The sequence below is a fragment of the Kryptolebias marmoratus genome, linkage group LG10 (assembly GCF_001649575.2).
Source record: "Kryptolebias marmoratus isolate JLee-2015 linkage group LG10, ASM164957v2, whole genome shotgun sequence".
NCBI classification, from domain to species: Eukaryota; Metazoa; Chordata; class Actinopteri; order Cyprinodontiformes; family Rivulidae; genus Kryptolebias; species Kryptolebias marmoratus.
The window spans coordinates 19,915,593-19,931,133 of NC_051439.1; the positions used below are offsets into that span (position 1 = coordinate 19,915,593).

At 36.6% G+C, this 15,541-nt stretch overlaps 1 long non-coding RNA gene across 1 annotated transcript in view; it reads left to right on the forward strand.

Moving 5' to 3' along the window:
• Positions 1 to 15,304: 15,304 nt before the first annotated feature.
• The window catches only part of LOC119617395, a 6,437-nt gene continuing 6,200 nt past the window's right edge, over positions 15,305 to 15,541 (forward strand). Inside the window, exon 1 of the long non-coding RNA XR_005233626.1 lies at positions 15,305 to 15,413. This is a non-coding gene — a long non-coding RNA (uncharacterized LOC119617395). The remainder of the gene's footprint in view (positions 15,414 to 15,541) is intronic.

Consider the following 15,541-nt stretch of genomic DNA (forward strand, 5'->3'; position numbering starts at 1 on the left):
GAAGACGTTTAGAAAGGAAAGTCTCCAAAAAACTAAAATCTTTCACTCTTTTTTTAAAGGAGATAGCAGATTAAGTGAGTCTGATTTCATTAGAACCTGCATGTGGAGTGTTTCCTTCTGTCTCTGAAGACAGCCTTCACATCAGAATACAGATCTCCTACAGATTTTATTATTTTATTTATGAAGGACTGCATAAAGGTCCTGTATTTAACAAGGTGCACTGCCAATTATCTGTTAAAGTACCGAATTGATTGCTAAATTGCAAAACAATAAAAATATTTTACGTTGTTTTTTATTGGCTTCTCCAGGTCAGTGACTACATTTGTGGGCACATCTTTAAATTACATAAAACATTAAACATTTCAAAATAAAAAAAAACAATAAAAGTAAATTTTCTGCTACTGAAAGAAAAGCGTTGAAATAAAACAAAAGATTAGAGGCAGAAAAAGCAGCGTTACTTTTGCAGGTATAAAGACTGCAGGCTACAAGAAGACTTTGAGTCCTCCGAGACAGAGCAACTTTCAGACCCGAACACAGCTGCTCCGTTTTCTTTTAGTTTTCACCTCTTTGCCATCTTTGCCATCTTTGCTATTTTTTCATCATCTCTCTTCAGCATAGCAGTCACACAGCCCTCTTTATGTATCTGCAGACCTGCCTATTTCTAGTTTAAATTAAGCTTTTTGTGGCTTTCTATCAGTCTAATAAATTGGACATTGACATTAAAAGTCTAATGTGCAGAGCTGCCACTGTGCAAAATCTTTAAGTTATTTATTCTGTCATAGTTTTGCCTTTATGCGTGCATTCAGACTTGAATGAAAACCAGTCAGGAACAATTCTCAGCTGCAGGAATGTCGTGCAATAACAGTAAATAAAATTGAGGCCATGCCGCTGCTGCCAGAAACCGATCTTTACTAAATGGTGCGCTTATCCATTCCAAACAGTTACAGGGACTGCTTTAAATTTATATTTTTATTGCTAAATGTGCTATATCTGATCATTCCTTTGAATATATACGTCTGGAAACAACTGAATCAAACACTGGCATGTTGTCTCATTGAAAACGGTTTGTTGGGAATTTATCGTTTAGATTTAGTTGTAGGTAAACGCTTTAAGAATCAATCGTGAATTCATCTCACACAAGTAATTAACCTTCAAACATACAAGGAAAGTTCCTACCAGCCGAGATTTCTCTCTACGCCAGCAGTCAAATGTGTATTTTTTCTGTTTTGATCTTCAACATTTCTTAACAGGAATACTATCTGGTTCTGCTAAAAGCTCAGCTATGTTTTTTCCCAGTGTCACCAATTTTCTCCATCTGCACTCTGCAGATACAAATAGACTGACTAAGAATAGTACCGTCTGAAAACCAAGTGAAGGAACTGAAAACAAATTTGCTCAACTGAGCCGAGAACAACTGAAGATTTGGTTTAAAACAAGCTGCTGTTTGCTTTTACAAAACCCATCATTTGAGCTCTGACTAAAGAAATTAAAACAACAGATTAAAGTTACACCAAAATACTTCTGTCTGTGATTTTATAATTGCATTTGACCCTTTTTAATTGTTGAAACTGAACTCGGTGCAGTTCAGAAATGTGAAACATCAGTCAGCGTTTGAGGGTGCTGTATCAGCCAGAAAACACAAAAACATCTCATTTCCCTTTTGTACTTTTCTCCTATTTGAAAGTCTGGGTTTTGTTCACCTTCATTCCTTTTTTTTTTGTTCAGGTTGTTTTGCAAGTTTTGTTTAAAACAAGAGCATAAAAAGCCAAAGCTGCAGACCAAATAAACAAGAAACTAAAGCCAGTGTGTAAGTGGGTGAAAATGATGCTTTCATTGCCAAATATGGGATTGGATTTTAACTGATGTGGTTTGGAAAGCAAATGAAATGGAAGCCAAGAGAGAAAAGTAGAAGTGAAAAGTGCATTTAAGCAGCGATGCAACAAAGCACACACATTTTTGCAACTGAAAAAAAAAAAAGAAGCAAAATACAGAGAAAGAAGAAAAGCATGGGCTGAGGAAAAGGGGAGTGAGCAGCTGAAAGCTATAAAAGTCCCATTAAGCTCTCAGGCTTGATTGCTCTACAATTAAACGTCCATTTTCTTTGCCTGTATTGACGAGGTTGCCAACTTCACTCCAGCAGTCTGTTTACCCTGTATGTGGGAGGGTGCACGGCCGAGTGTAAAAGCCAGCCATTATTTGTCGAGTCTGAGTGGTACTGCGAGTCAGTCACACTTACTCGTCCGAGTGCCAAGTTCCAGAAGCCAGCCAAATTGATTTTAGGTCAAAATTAGTTAATTAAACAGCAACAAAAGAACCCAAAGCTCAGGTTTGTAGAATGTTTCTGCCACAATGACGCAGAAAAATAAGCTCTAAAAAGGTTTTTACATGAAATTCAAACCAGCAAAATTTGTGTACTACAATGAAAATGACTAATATTTGACAAATTTCATGCAAATGGCTGTCAGAGAAAATGAGCCCCAAAAAAAACAACCTTACAGTAATTCACTTAAAGTTAATACTTTAGCATATATAATGTAAGTTAGCAACATTGGAATAGGAAAAAAGCCTCATTAGGGGAGTTCAGCTCAGCATTCTGGTTTGTTCTTGTTAAATAAATAAAAAACAAAACACCAGCATTGATGGGTCTTTAGCTGATTACGGTCATGACTCTTTTACCCACTCCTCATCAAGCATCATCAGTGGCCAGGGTCCAAATTTTTAGAATATTACATTCCTTCAAACCACAGAAATGGGGCCAGGGACGTCCTTTTTTCACTTTCTGATGTGCAAAGATTGTGTTTAAAACCAAACCAAGTACACACAGGCCCATGCACACACAGATAGAAACACTTACATGTATACATGCATGCATACAAAAAAAGGAGCATGCATAAAGAAGAATACGGTTACAATTATCATGCTAACAATTATATAATTTTTATCCTTTTATTTTGTTTCTCTTGTTTGCTGTTTTGTGTTTCTCTGCTGTCTGAGCCTGATGTGATCTGTTGTGCCATAAATTGAATAAAGTAAACTACGCAGCGGGAGGAATTTCCCTGTACAGTAAGAAGTCTGTAAAAGCTAAACTAAAAAGACGTCGTTCTCATGAGCAATCCAGAGTTTTTTGTGCACGTTAAAGCAAAGTGAAACAGTCGCAGGGAAGATGTACCTGTGAACTCCTACATATCAGAGCATTTGATTCAGCATTAAAAGTGTCAAAGAAAAATACCTCTTCTATGGAAATTAAAGGTTTGAGCACAAGTGATAAGATTTGTAATTTGAAGTATGTCAGACAAATTTCTGTCACAGGGTCTGATTTCTGACGGAGCAGATATAAAAATCATGCATACCTCACTTATTTTAAACAAAAAAAAAACAACTTAATCATATTTCTGGCACTGTTATTGGCACTATGGCAAATTAAGCAAGAATTGAAAAAAACAAACTGAGGCTTCACTGAATAGAAGTAGAAAGTTACAAAGGATTAAAAATGGTTTAAATATTTTTCCACAAAGCTGGAAACTAATTCTGCTGTTAGTTCCAGAAAGCACTGGCAGAGTCTTTCAATTTAAAGTAGCATTTTTGTTCAGTCAAACTTTGTTAACAGTTTTTGTAATGATTGTGAGGGGTTTTTTGTGTTTGTTTGTTTGTTTGTTTCCTGTTTGCTTAATGAAATCAGACAGCAGCACGACTGCAGTTACATTAAAGCACGACTCTTTAGGAGGCTGTTAAATGTTTTGAAGAGGTCTAATCCAGTACAGCTATTTGTTTCTGTGTGTGATAGTGAGTCAGTCAGAATCACAATCTGTTTAATCTCCATTACATCACACAACATCAGTTTGTCTGTTATTCTCTGTAAATATTATGTATATTTGACAGTCCAATCAAACGTGCTAGAAGTGGATCCTGAAGGACTGTAAGAAGAACTACATGGAGAAGCATGAAGTTGTGCACAAATACAAAAGCTGAAACCTACTGACTTTATATTTTCCTCTGACATTTTCTCCAGCGCTGCTCTGAGGTTGACATTTGTGGTTTTGAATGAAATATTGTGAAAATGATTTGTTATATCACTGTGAGATTGAGTGCAAACATTTGAGTTGATGTCAAGATGAAGCCGATGGACTTCTCCGCACAAGGACCACGGAGCTGATACGTTATCATCATTGCAATATCAAAATATCAATATGGGGAAAGGACTGGAAGAAATTATAGGCTGCTATAGTTCAGGTGTTGTGTATTTATGCTCCTCATGCTAATAATAGGTAATATAAGGTGAGTAATATGGGTTTATTACAACTGATATCATCATTGCAATATTCAGCAATTATGTGGTAAATACTGTCTGCAGTCCTGTCAAAATGTTTCAGCTAACTGTGATGTTAGCATGCTAAACTGTAGCTGTGAAGATTTCAGCTTTATGAGCTTAAAACCAGGAAGTTAGGGTTGCTTTGTTGGCAAATGTTCCCACTTGCATTTCAGGGAACCCATCAAGTTTTCTATTTATGAATCACGCAGTTCTGTAGATTTAAGTTTAGTTTTTATGTGACAGGTCTTACTTCCTTTGTTTTTCTTTTATTAGAAATTGTTTCCTGTAGGTGTTTTGAAATTGTCCACCAGTTTCTGGATGTTCTGCATGTTTAAAATCCATTCACAACATGGCTTTAAACCTGGGATTTAACCCAGTCATTTTATAATCACCCACTTCTTCCTTTCAAGTCACTCATTGGTGGATTCATCAATGAGCTGAGGAACGTTATCCAGGTTTAAGGTACACTTCCACCTCGGCTTTCCATTTTACACAAATGGCCTCACGTTATCTTAAAGTGCTCTGTGACATGATGCAGAACTGAGAGCTGAAACACTGAATCACACTCCCTGTGACAAGAACTAAAGGCAATGCATTTATTTTAAAATATGTCACAAAAATCAATATCACATAGAAAAAATATATAGTTTAAAACATTCTCTAATAAGTCATAAAGACAAGACTTAGTGAATAAGATTTCTAAGAAAATATGCAAAGTCGCTAAATCAGGTATGAATTAAACACCAACAAAAACATGTTTTAACATGTAATAAATTTAATGAGGTTCTTAAACCCAAACACTGCATTTAATCTGGTCCACATATTTGCTTTTATGTTCACTGATGTGTGTTTTTTGGGGGGCAGAAAAGTCTCTTTTTGCCACCAGTTTCTGGTTTTTAGACAGTTTTCTGACAAAAGTAATGATGAAATTCTGTTTTTTGTGAATACTTATTTTTACTTTAAACAATCTAGACTGAAGTTTCTGTGAAGAGCCATCTTGGACAAATCTGCGTCATTTTTGGATTACTGGATTATTTTTAAAATTAAAATCTTACCTCAAGAATTTGGCATAGCCGTTTTTTTGGGGAAACTCTTTTCATGTTGACGTGACGGTGTTACACACACCTCAGCAGCACAGAATGTCAGAGATTTAAATGAGAAAACCTTTTATATCAAACTGTAAGCAGGGTTTATTCATTACCTGTGTAACACTGAAGGTGGGATAAATGCAGAAGAAAACTTTTGTGACTTATTATCTGAAATTTACATGATGAACATGACAGCAAAGTGCAAATTTATCATGAAGGTACACGGTTCACCTTATTAAAAAGCATCAGAGTTTCGTGTTTTTAAAACTGCTCGAAGACTGCTGAAGGAAACGCCTTTGATGCTGATAATGATGTCTGGGAAACAGAGGAAAGAGTCTTGTGCTGCCAAACTCACTGCTGAAAAGATCATTTGGACCTGAAAGTCTGTATTCTTCTTGTGAGAGAATGGCTCTGCATGATGAAATTTAAAAAAAAAGGCTGATGTCAGCTCAAAGTAAAGATCAGGAACTGAATAAAATATGGTGGACCTTGTAAAACACTGTTGCTCAGATGCTGTTTCTTTCTACGCATGGCAACAGATGTGAGGTCCTCAGTAATCTGTCCTACGGGACAGAATTAGAACTGTTTCAACAAGAGCAACAGATCAATAAAGGTTTATAAACATGGTTCTGTAGACATAAATTTGTCTAATATTGTGGATAATTCTTCGTCTCAGATGACTACATTCATGTTAAAACTGACAGTGATCATCTTCTGAATGCTGAAAAGACCAAAAAGTTGATATTTGACCCCAGAAAAGTATGAAACCTTGAAGATCATTAGCAGTAATATATCTGTGCAAATAGTTGGACAGTAACCTAAAGGGTTTTCCTGTCTGTGTGGGAAGTTGGCTCAGAGTTCAACTGTTTGTGGTAATATTGTGTGTTTGAAAGCATAATCAGATATGGATTGGTGGTGCGGTGAGGGACTCTCACTTTACAGCTAGAGCACAAATAAAGAGAATGTTGTTAAAATGTCCATGAAGGGTTAAGGTGGAAGTATGTGTCCCTCTCTTCAGATGATTAATGGAAGCGGTGTCCTCAGACTGGTGCACAAAATCCCCGATGATCTCTCACACATCTGCTTCTCTGAACCTATAGTTCCCTTCAGGCAGGCGTTACAGAGCCTACAAGTGTAAAAACAAACAGCTTAGGATTTCATTTAGTTTTACTTCAATTAGACTAGTGTACAAAAGTCCTGATTTCTTTATATTTTCCCTCCAAAGAACCAGACTTTCTTCTAATCTTGTAACATGCCCTTGATCAATAGTTTTCAGACATCTGAGATTCTTTCAAAGTTTTTCTTTGGACTTTGACAGTTCTTAGAGGTCTTGTTTGTTGTTTTTTATAGGATATTTTAATCTTTCAGGCACAAAAATGCCTCAAAACTCAAGGGATGAACTAGTGTTGTATCAACACATAAAAGAGCAGTGTTAAATTGGCTCTTTAGGCTCTTTGTTATCAGCAGTCTGTCACAAAGACACAATCTGACCCTTTTACTTTAGGTTTATCAATAAAAAACACCAAATATACCAGTTTGACAGACAGTAATTAGGATTTTTGCTCCATCAAGGTGATTCCCAAACAGATAGCTGAAAACTTGAAAGAGGATCATCTGAAGGATGATGCATCTCTCAGAACATGTGTCAAGTCTTTCCTGTTCCTTGCAGACATGACTTTAAGATAATGTTCATCAGCTGGAGGTTTTATTTTCTTTGTGCTTCTCCTCTTGTGCTCCACTGGTCCAGTTTATTCATTTTTAAAGTAACGGTCCTGCACAAGAGCTGAAAATGAGTGAAAAGAAACAGAAGTCTAAATAAAAACTTTGAAAAAAACTTCAGGAAGGTCTGAGAACCACTTTAAAGTAAACGCCTCGTATTCTTTGAATCAAGCACTATCCATTGTGGGTAACATGCATTCTTTCAGACAAACACACACACACGCACACACACAGGCAAAAACCTTATCTCTTCACTTTTGGCTGACGGTGATAAAGATTACAGGAAAAGTCTGGATCACTGAAGCAAAATATAAAGAAATTAGACGTGCTTTAAATCTGCTGCACAGAGCCATATTTCACTTAATAAGGAAACTTTGGTTGGAAAACACTTGGTTCTTTTTTTATCCTCTTTGACTTTAATTTTCTACTTGAAAACAATTGCAATGCTATTTCTTTTATATTAGTTTTCAAAGTTACTGGTGCATTTTAAATAATACACAAATGTCTCTTTATAGTCCAAGAAAAATCTCCCCATGGAGCCTCTGACAGATATTTGATTTGATTGTTCTTGATATTTTCACCAGCTCTTTTACATTCACATCATGAGCCTCCACTTCAGGGTTGCATAATGACACTGAATGATTCAGTAAGCAGACCATGCTTAGCCATCATTTATTTAATACGTTTCCAAAGTTATTTAATTACGATGTCTTTATCAGTACCCGTTTTTCCACACTTGATTGAATGCGATAAAGTCACAAGTTACCCAAGTTGCACGCTCACCGATAACAACTCAAGAACACTTCTTCTCCTGTTCTGTCATGTTGCTGTTGGAGCTGTAACGGCCATAATCTGCAAAAAGCTATAATCACATTAAAGGACAGTGCTGCTGTGGTCACAGTAACCATATGTTGTGGATTGATTTACATCCCCCTTCATCCCTGTTTCCTCCACCTCTCTGTCTCTGCTTCTCTCTATCTTTCTCCCTCATGAATACTGAGTAGCACATCAAATATTCATTGCACATGCACACAACACACACTGGCACCCCTACACTGCGCACCGTGCTGCACACACAGGCTCTAACAAACGAACTGCGCACGCCCACCCTTGCCTCCTCTGTCTTATGCGCCTGAACGCACCCATACACACTCATACATCCAACGCTGCAGTTATTCATATGCTATGAGGGGAAAGAACCAGTTCAAACTGAGCGGCCATGAAAGTTTAATACGCCGAGGGTCCAACGGATTTACAAACAGACGCACACTGAGCCACCAGAGTGTGCAGCTACAGACGCAACACTTCTCCTTCTTTTACTCACATCATAAAAGTTTAATCTAAAGGATGTCAAGTGTTTCACTTTCCCAAACTGCTTGTAGCACCTGTATTTTTACAATCCTTAAATATTTAAAACAAATTGATATCCTAGGATACAGCCAACAGCATCATCATCATTATCTCAGTCTGAGTCCTGAGTAGCTGTCAGCACTGTTAGACAGATTCATATTCATCAACAAGAGAAAAAAGCAATTTGGCTCTTCATCACTGTACTCCCCCAGGCACAAAGCTGTGCCAAGTGTTACAGCCTGATTTAACTCTCTCTGCTGTACACACACTTAACCTTTGCTCAGACAGCCCACTGTGCCTTAACAGGGGGCTCATAGATTCACAATTAGAGAACATAATTAGCTAAATAAATATAAAAAAGCCATGTCATCAGTCTACCAGGCGTGACAGGGGGCAGGGACATCTCAAACACTAAAGGAGACCCTATCTGCACCAGAAATCCTTATCCTGCAAAAAAAAGTTTTTTCATTGTTGTTTTTTTAAATAAATGCACCGATTCACTTTGTTTCATACCTTCAGATAAATAGATTAATCATTTTTTGATGAAGTACAGTGGTCATCTTTTGGAGAAAAATCCTTAACTACAACCTGAATCACAATTCATTTTGATTTGACTGAATTCACTTCAGCTGCCACAAAATAAAACACTAAACTTATTGCTTTCCTCTGAAAACTACTTCTATTCTGTTCAATTGTTGCAGCATTTTAGTTCTTATGTTGTTATTCTTTTGTCTTGCATTGATGAAAGTTTTAAAAGGAAGCAACTTTGATTCCAAAACACTTTGTTTACCTTAGATCACCACAAACAAACCAGCTGTGCATGGCTCTTTAGACTTTTTGATCATTTATACAATATTTCATCTCACAGTATGTATTTGATTGCAAAATGCACAGCTGCTAATATTTTCCTGCAATATTGTTGTTATTTGTTCCTTTGTGCCATGTTTCACACCTGTGTCCATAAGAATAACTGCTCGGAGTGCTTTATATGTCCCTTTGAGACAAATAAAGTTTTTCTAATTGAATTGAGTTGAAAAATGTCTAAAGGTGACTGAAACTGATATAGGGTGGTCCCCAAGTACACAGAAAGTGCATTAAAGCTATATGAAGTCTTTAGTGGCAGCATGGTGTGTTTGCCACCTTCACCCACACTAAGAACGTCTGGTTTATATCTCTGCTGTGCTGCTTATTGGTTAAGTTAGGCTGTATGGGTTAAAATTGTTAAAAAATTAATTTTAAAAATGCATTTTAGCTTCAAATTAACTGATTCTTGTGAGGTTTTGGGTTTTTCTTTGTGTGTTTCTTGGTTTTTGTTCATGTTTTGTTAGTTATCCTTGTTGGTTTCTTGTTTTATGTCGTCTCTGTTTCCTTAATCATCCAATCAGTCATTCAGTCAGCACTTTGTCTCTCTGCCACGCCCATCTCCACCTGTCAACAGTTTGTATCACTCACCTGTGCCCACTTATCTCATCATCTTCAGTGTTTAAAACCCGGTCACTTTCTCCACCACTCTCCTGGTCCTGGTCCTGGTCCTGGTCCTTTGAGATTTGATGTTGAAATTTCGGTTCCTCCCCTTTAAAAAAACTTACCAGTGTATTCTTCTGTATCTGGAAAAGAGGCAGTGGGAAAAACTTAAGCAACATGTGCTCCTAGAATATTTTCTTTTTTTTTCTTGTTTGTGAACACTCACACTCCAGTTTTATCAGAAGATGACCTCTGCATGAACCAAAGGTTGACATCTTAAAACCTGCCTGAATACAAGCAAAACTCGGTTTATTCAGTGGAAGAAAACGTGAAATTTAACCTGATTTATTTTACCAAACCTGTATCTGTTGCACCACTCCACTTCCTCACAGCAAGTAGTCATTCACTATTTCTTTTAAAATGTTGTTGAAGCTGAGATAAATGAACTCATCTGCATTCAGATGACCATTAAAGAAGCGTTTCACTTTCACTATAAATGCGCATGTGTAAAGAGCAAAGGCATGTGCCCTTCAAAAGTCAAGTTAAACACTGGCACAAGCTTCCCTGGGATAAAAACGCTTGTGGCAAGGTCTCAGCTTTTCTTGAACTGCTTTTTTTGTTGCTGCTGTTGACCGTTGGAAGAAGGTGAGCCCTTTTTTTCTCTCTCTCTCTCTGTGAATTAGGAGTATCACTTAAAAAGAAGCAGGTTTCAGAGAGAGCCCTCCATTCAAGTGGGAGACCATAAAGGCTCCAAATGCAAGAACAAAGTCACAGAGTTCTGTTTTTTAAAGGATGAAAAAGAAAGTGGGACAGAGGGAGGGCAACGCAATCAGGGAGAGGGGAAGAGATGAGGCAAAGTGAGAAAAAAAATTAAATTAACTCCAACAATGGCTTCAGTGCAGACTTATCAGTAATTAGTGTGCCGCTTTTGAAGTTCGAATGCCCTCATATGAAGTCAGTGGATGGTCAAAAGTGTACTTATAGTTAGTACATTTATATACTTTTCACCGGTAGAAGTTTGTAGATTATCTTTCTTGTAAATGTAAAGAAGTGGGCAGAGGTTTAAGCAATAAAAGTGCAGCTCACCCATGGTTGTAGTTTGTTATCCTTTCCTAATAAAACTGTGAAAGCAGAACCCCACATGGGATCACTTAATGCTTTTTTTTAGGCAGGTGTGCTGAAAAAAAAGAACCCCTGATTTGAAAAGTACTGTGGAGGTTTGCAGACAGTTTGATGCAATGCTGCCATTATGTGGTAGCATCGTCGTTACCAAAATTATTTGAATTTACATACTTTAATGATTATTCAAATATACAAAAATCTTAATAATTAGTGACATACTCATATCATGGCTTGTTTGTAACAAAGTCTGCACCAGGAACCAGAAACTACGTCTGCTGCTTGAATTTCTGCAGGGGTCATAAAGAGGCTGTCCTACAGTATGCCTGAATAAAATGATGTACAACCTAAAGAGTCATTCTGCGGTCTTTATCCTTCAGGGATATACCAGCATATATTTGGGGTAATCCTTGTGTCAGGGGTCATTCCCAGGGTTACAATGAGCTCCGGCTGTGATGAGCTGTCTAAAGGACCTACTGGGTTATTAATAATGTAATATCCTTGATATTTAGCTCACTAGGAGGGAAAAACTTGATGTAAATAGACAAAAATCATTTTTTCCTTTTGGTTTTAAATAGCTGTTTACAAGACAAAGATCAGCTTTTAATATGAATAAATTCTTTATAATTAAATATTGATTTCACTGAAATCTATCCTAAATAGGACTACATTCTGAATCTGCTCTCTTTAGAAGAACAGAGGAAAGAGTAGGATGTCGAGGAAAAAGCGGGTGAAGTTTGCATAATAAGTGCTTTTGATCAGACGTGTTACATTTCTTCAAATCGGAACAATAACAAATTAAAATCAAACTGAATTCCATAGTTTGTATTTTAATGAACCTTGACATGTTGTTCCTTCAGTGATTTCTTACATAAGGTTGAAAACTTCAGTTCATTCTGTGGGGGAGGCCACAAAAAAATAAAAAATAAAATAAAATCAACAGAACAAACTGTTATAGTGAGCAGCTTGAACCAGAACAGTCTGTTCCGTGAGCGCGTTCATTTTCTTGACATCTTTTGAATTGAAAATAAAACAAAAATACTTTGAAACAAAATAATTAAAACTGAAAGAAAGAATGTCTCTGTCGATGTTTTAATGAAATGTTATAATTGTGGCTTTAAACACCATCTGTCTGGTTTTATTTTATGTGTTGAGCTGAATGATTTGAAATCTTATGCAGAAATCCACACGAAAATATTAGAATACATCAGTTCTTATATGTAAAAAGATGTTGGATTACAGTGAAAACTATCATCTATTATTGTTCTTTCACTTTCAGTGGTGGGTGATCATTTTTTGGCTCAATAGTCTGTGTGTTTAAGTTCTTTTGTCTGTAGCGTTAGTAAAATATCTCTCAAACCGCTGGACAGATTTTAATGAAACTCTTGGAAAGTAATCACTGGAAAAACATTTACTATTGATTAACTTTTGGAGTCAAGATGTTTGCCACAGCCAACCGTCTTTAGAAAACACAAATAGCGCTATAATACAGCCATTTTCACAGATATTGAGCTAAAATTTGGTGCAGTAGAAGCTCAGAGGCATCCTGAACGGATACTTTGAGAGCGAACGTGTATCTTATAAGAATTGGCTCAAAAAAGTAAATATTGTGCATCCTGCTCTGTCTTCTCTCTGCTTCTCAACATTAGGTACATTAGGTCACCTTCACTATATGATCTATTATCAGTGTGTGCAGATTTAAGTCTTAAAAGGCTGGAATTTAATCAAACAATAACTTCTCTCCTGTCCAAAAAGAAGCTTCTGATGATCCTCTCAGCCAGTGGAGATAGAAGACACCATCCTGTCCAGGAGTAAATCTGTTTCTGAGAACCAAAATACATTAAAATCCCATTTTAAAAGCACAAATATAATACTTAAAGAACAATCTCTAAACTGTTTAGATGCATTAATTTGTTGGTGGAACGCAGCAGTACTTTTCCTGTGATGACAACTGGAAAGGCAGATTTTAAAAGACCTTTTTGGGCATACAGGAAAAAAAATGTACCTCCATATATTAAGATCCTTTTGAACAATTTCCAGCGAGGCTTTTAATTAATTAGATGGACTGTGTAAAGCCTAACAATGACAAGTTCTGCAAACTGTTATCCAACAGTTAACCCATTAAAATGACAGAACTTTTCACCTTTTCATCTTCAGTCGTTTATGTCTGAATAAATGACTGAAGATGAAGATGACTGAATCAAAAGTCAACGAATTCATTATATTCAGTATATCTTTTTAAAATATATTCATTTGCTTCACAACGTAATAAAAATCTTTGAGGTTCTGAGACGGTTCTGATGAGTTAATGAGGATATTTGCTGATATTTTGATTCAACCAGAGAATAAACTGGACGTATTTTCTTTAATTTGAACAACATGTGATGCTTCAGAGACAATTCTGATGGTTAGTTTTACTAAAACATATTACTTATCCTTTACTGCCATCTTGTGGCAGGATATACTCAGGTATTTTATATATAAAAAAAATCCAACTTAATTTAAATTATTTCTTTATGCTTCAGTGTCAAATATGATCTCAAGCTGTGTGATTCACAGCTTGAGTACAAACAAATTATTGATATTTTGCTCACACGCTATTAATTTTGGAGAAATTATATATTTTACAAACTTTACATATATTATTTTACTAAATCAGGAGAGTCGAGAGAGCAAAACTAGATTAAACAGACACATTTAAACAAATTTATTCCCTGAGTGTGCATATCCTGAAAATGTTTAGAATAATTTGTATTTTTTTATTTATCAGGTAATCTGTTCAGTATAATTATGAGCAACGTGTCCCCCTTTCTGGCCAGATTTAAACCTATTTTTATTTCTTTTTTTTATCTTAAAGGTGAGTTTCTCTGAACTGCCCCCCATCGAAATGAAAAGGTTTCCAGCCACAGCTCTGCCTCCAAGACGAGAGGAAATGTGATTAGAAAGGGAAGAGAGAAGGGAGAGGGGGAAAAGTGTGAGGGAGACATGCAAAGAAAAGCTGAGATGTAAGAGAGGAGAGTTTAAAGCGAGACCAGAAAGTGAGAACCAGCAGATTCAGTCCCCAGAGATCTAATTACAGCGTTAATATACAGCCCGCTTTAAAGCCATGTTAAAAACTAATGTTGTGCCTTTTTTCCTCCAATATTTTCCCAGCGACTGCAGATAAAACACACAGCTTCTCTGCTTCCATCACATGTTGCCATCTAGTGCGTATCCAGAATTTAAAAAGGCTCTCACTGTCAGGGGAAAAGGGACATTTGTCGTTTGTTTCACACCCATTTGTGTGCTTCTGTTTCACTTCCCGTTTCTGTATTTAATGTTATCGCAGAAGACAGGCTTGGCTGTAGAAGATTTAACTCAATCTGCTTAGATAGATGGCTTTTACTAATTGGAGTTTTATAAAGTATGTGAATGTTTTCATACAGTGCCCTGCGATTACTTTAGTTGTGAAATGGTTAAATAAACTGAACTGAATTAAATTTTAGTTCAACTAAAATCATCTTTTGCTGAGAAGGGATGAAGTTTATAACCATTTGATCAAACCTTGTAAATGATGTACATGATCTTATGTAATATAGAGATCTTGCAGGATGTGTTAGCATAGGGGTTAATTAAATATCTGTAAAAGTGACTGAGTGTTTGTTATTGTTGATTAGCTGTGCTTGCCTCGTCAAACCCTTTGACTCCAAAAGTTAATCAGTTCTAGGGGTACATCGTATGATTATTTTCTGTGAGTTTTATTAAAATCCGACCAGGGTTTCACGAGATATTTTGCTAACAAACACGGTTGGCTCCAATAGTTAATGGAAAAGTTTCAAAAAAAGATCCTGAGGGATCAGTTAGAATATGTTTTTTGATGACTCAGCTATTGCTACACCAGATTTTAGCTCGATATCTGTAAAACTGACTGAGTTGTTATCATTTTGTCTCAGGCAGCCATTTTGAATTGAGTCCAAAAAGTACTTATTAATAGATGTACATAAAATTATTACTTTCTGAGAGTTTCATTTAATTTCATCTGAGATATTTTGTTAACCCTACAGACATGAACACAAACAGAACCGCGGCTTTGCCATCAGTGGCAGGTGATAATTAATTACTCCAATTTTCATGCCTTGTAAACTTTTTTTAATAAATGCACCTAATGACTAATTAAACAAAAAAAAAAAAGCCATCCGTTTTGAGAGGAACTCCTGATTGATGACCTGTTGTCACAGCTGGTGAAACACAGGTGCAATCAATTAAACAAATGATGCTGCCATTGATTTGCCTCTGTGCGTGGCTGCTCGTTTAATCCGAGTGCTTCGATGGCTGGGTGGCGCAGTCAGGAGTGGAAATTAGCACCCGCCACCGGCCAAATGCGGGTAAATATTTGAAGTGGCGGGTGAATTTGATCAACACACGCCACTGTGGCGGGTTGGCAATTTGAACAGAAAAGGTGTTATTTGTCCTCTTGACATATAGGGGGCAGTAATGTGCTCGAGTTGCTGCT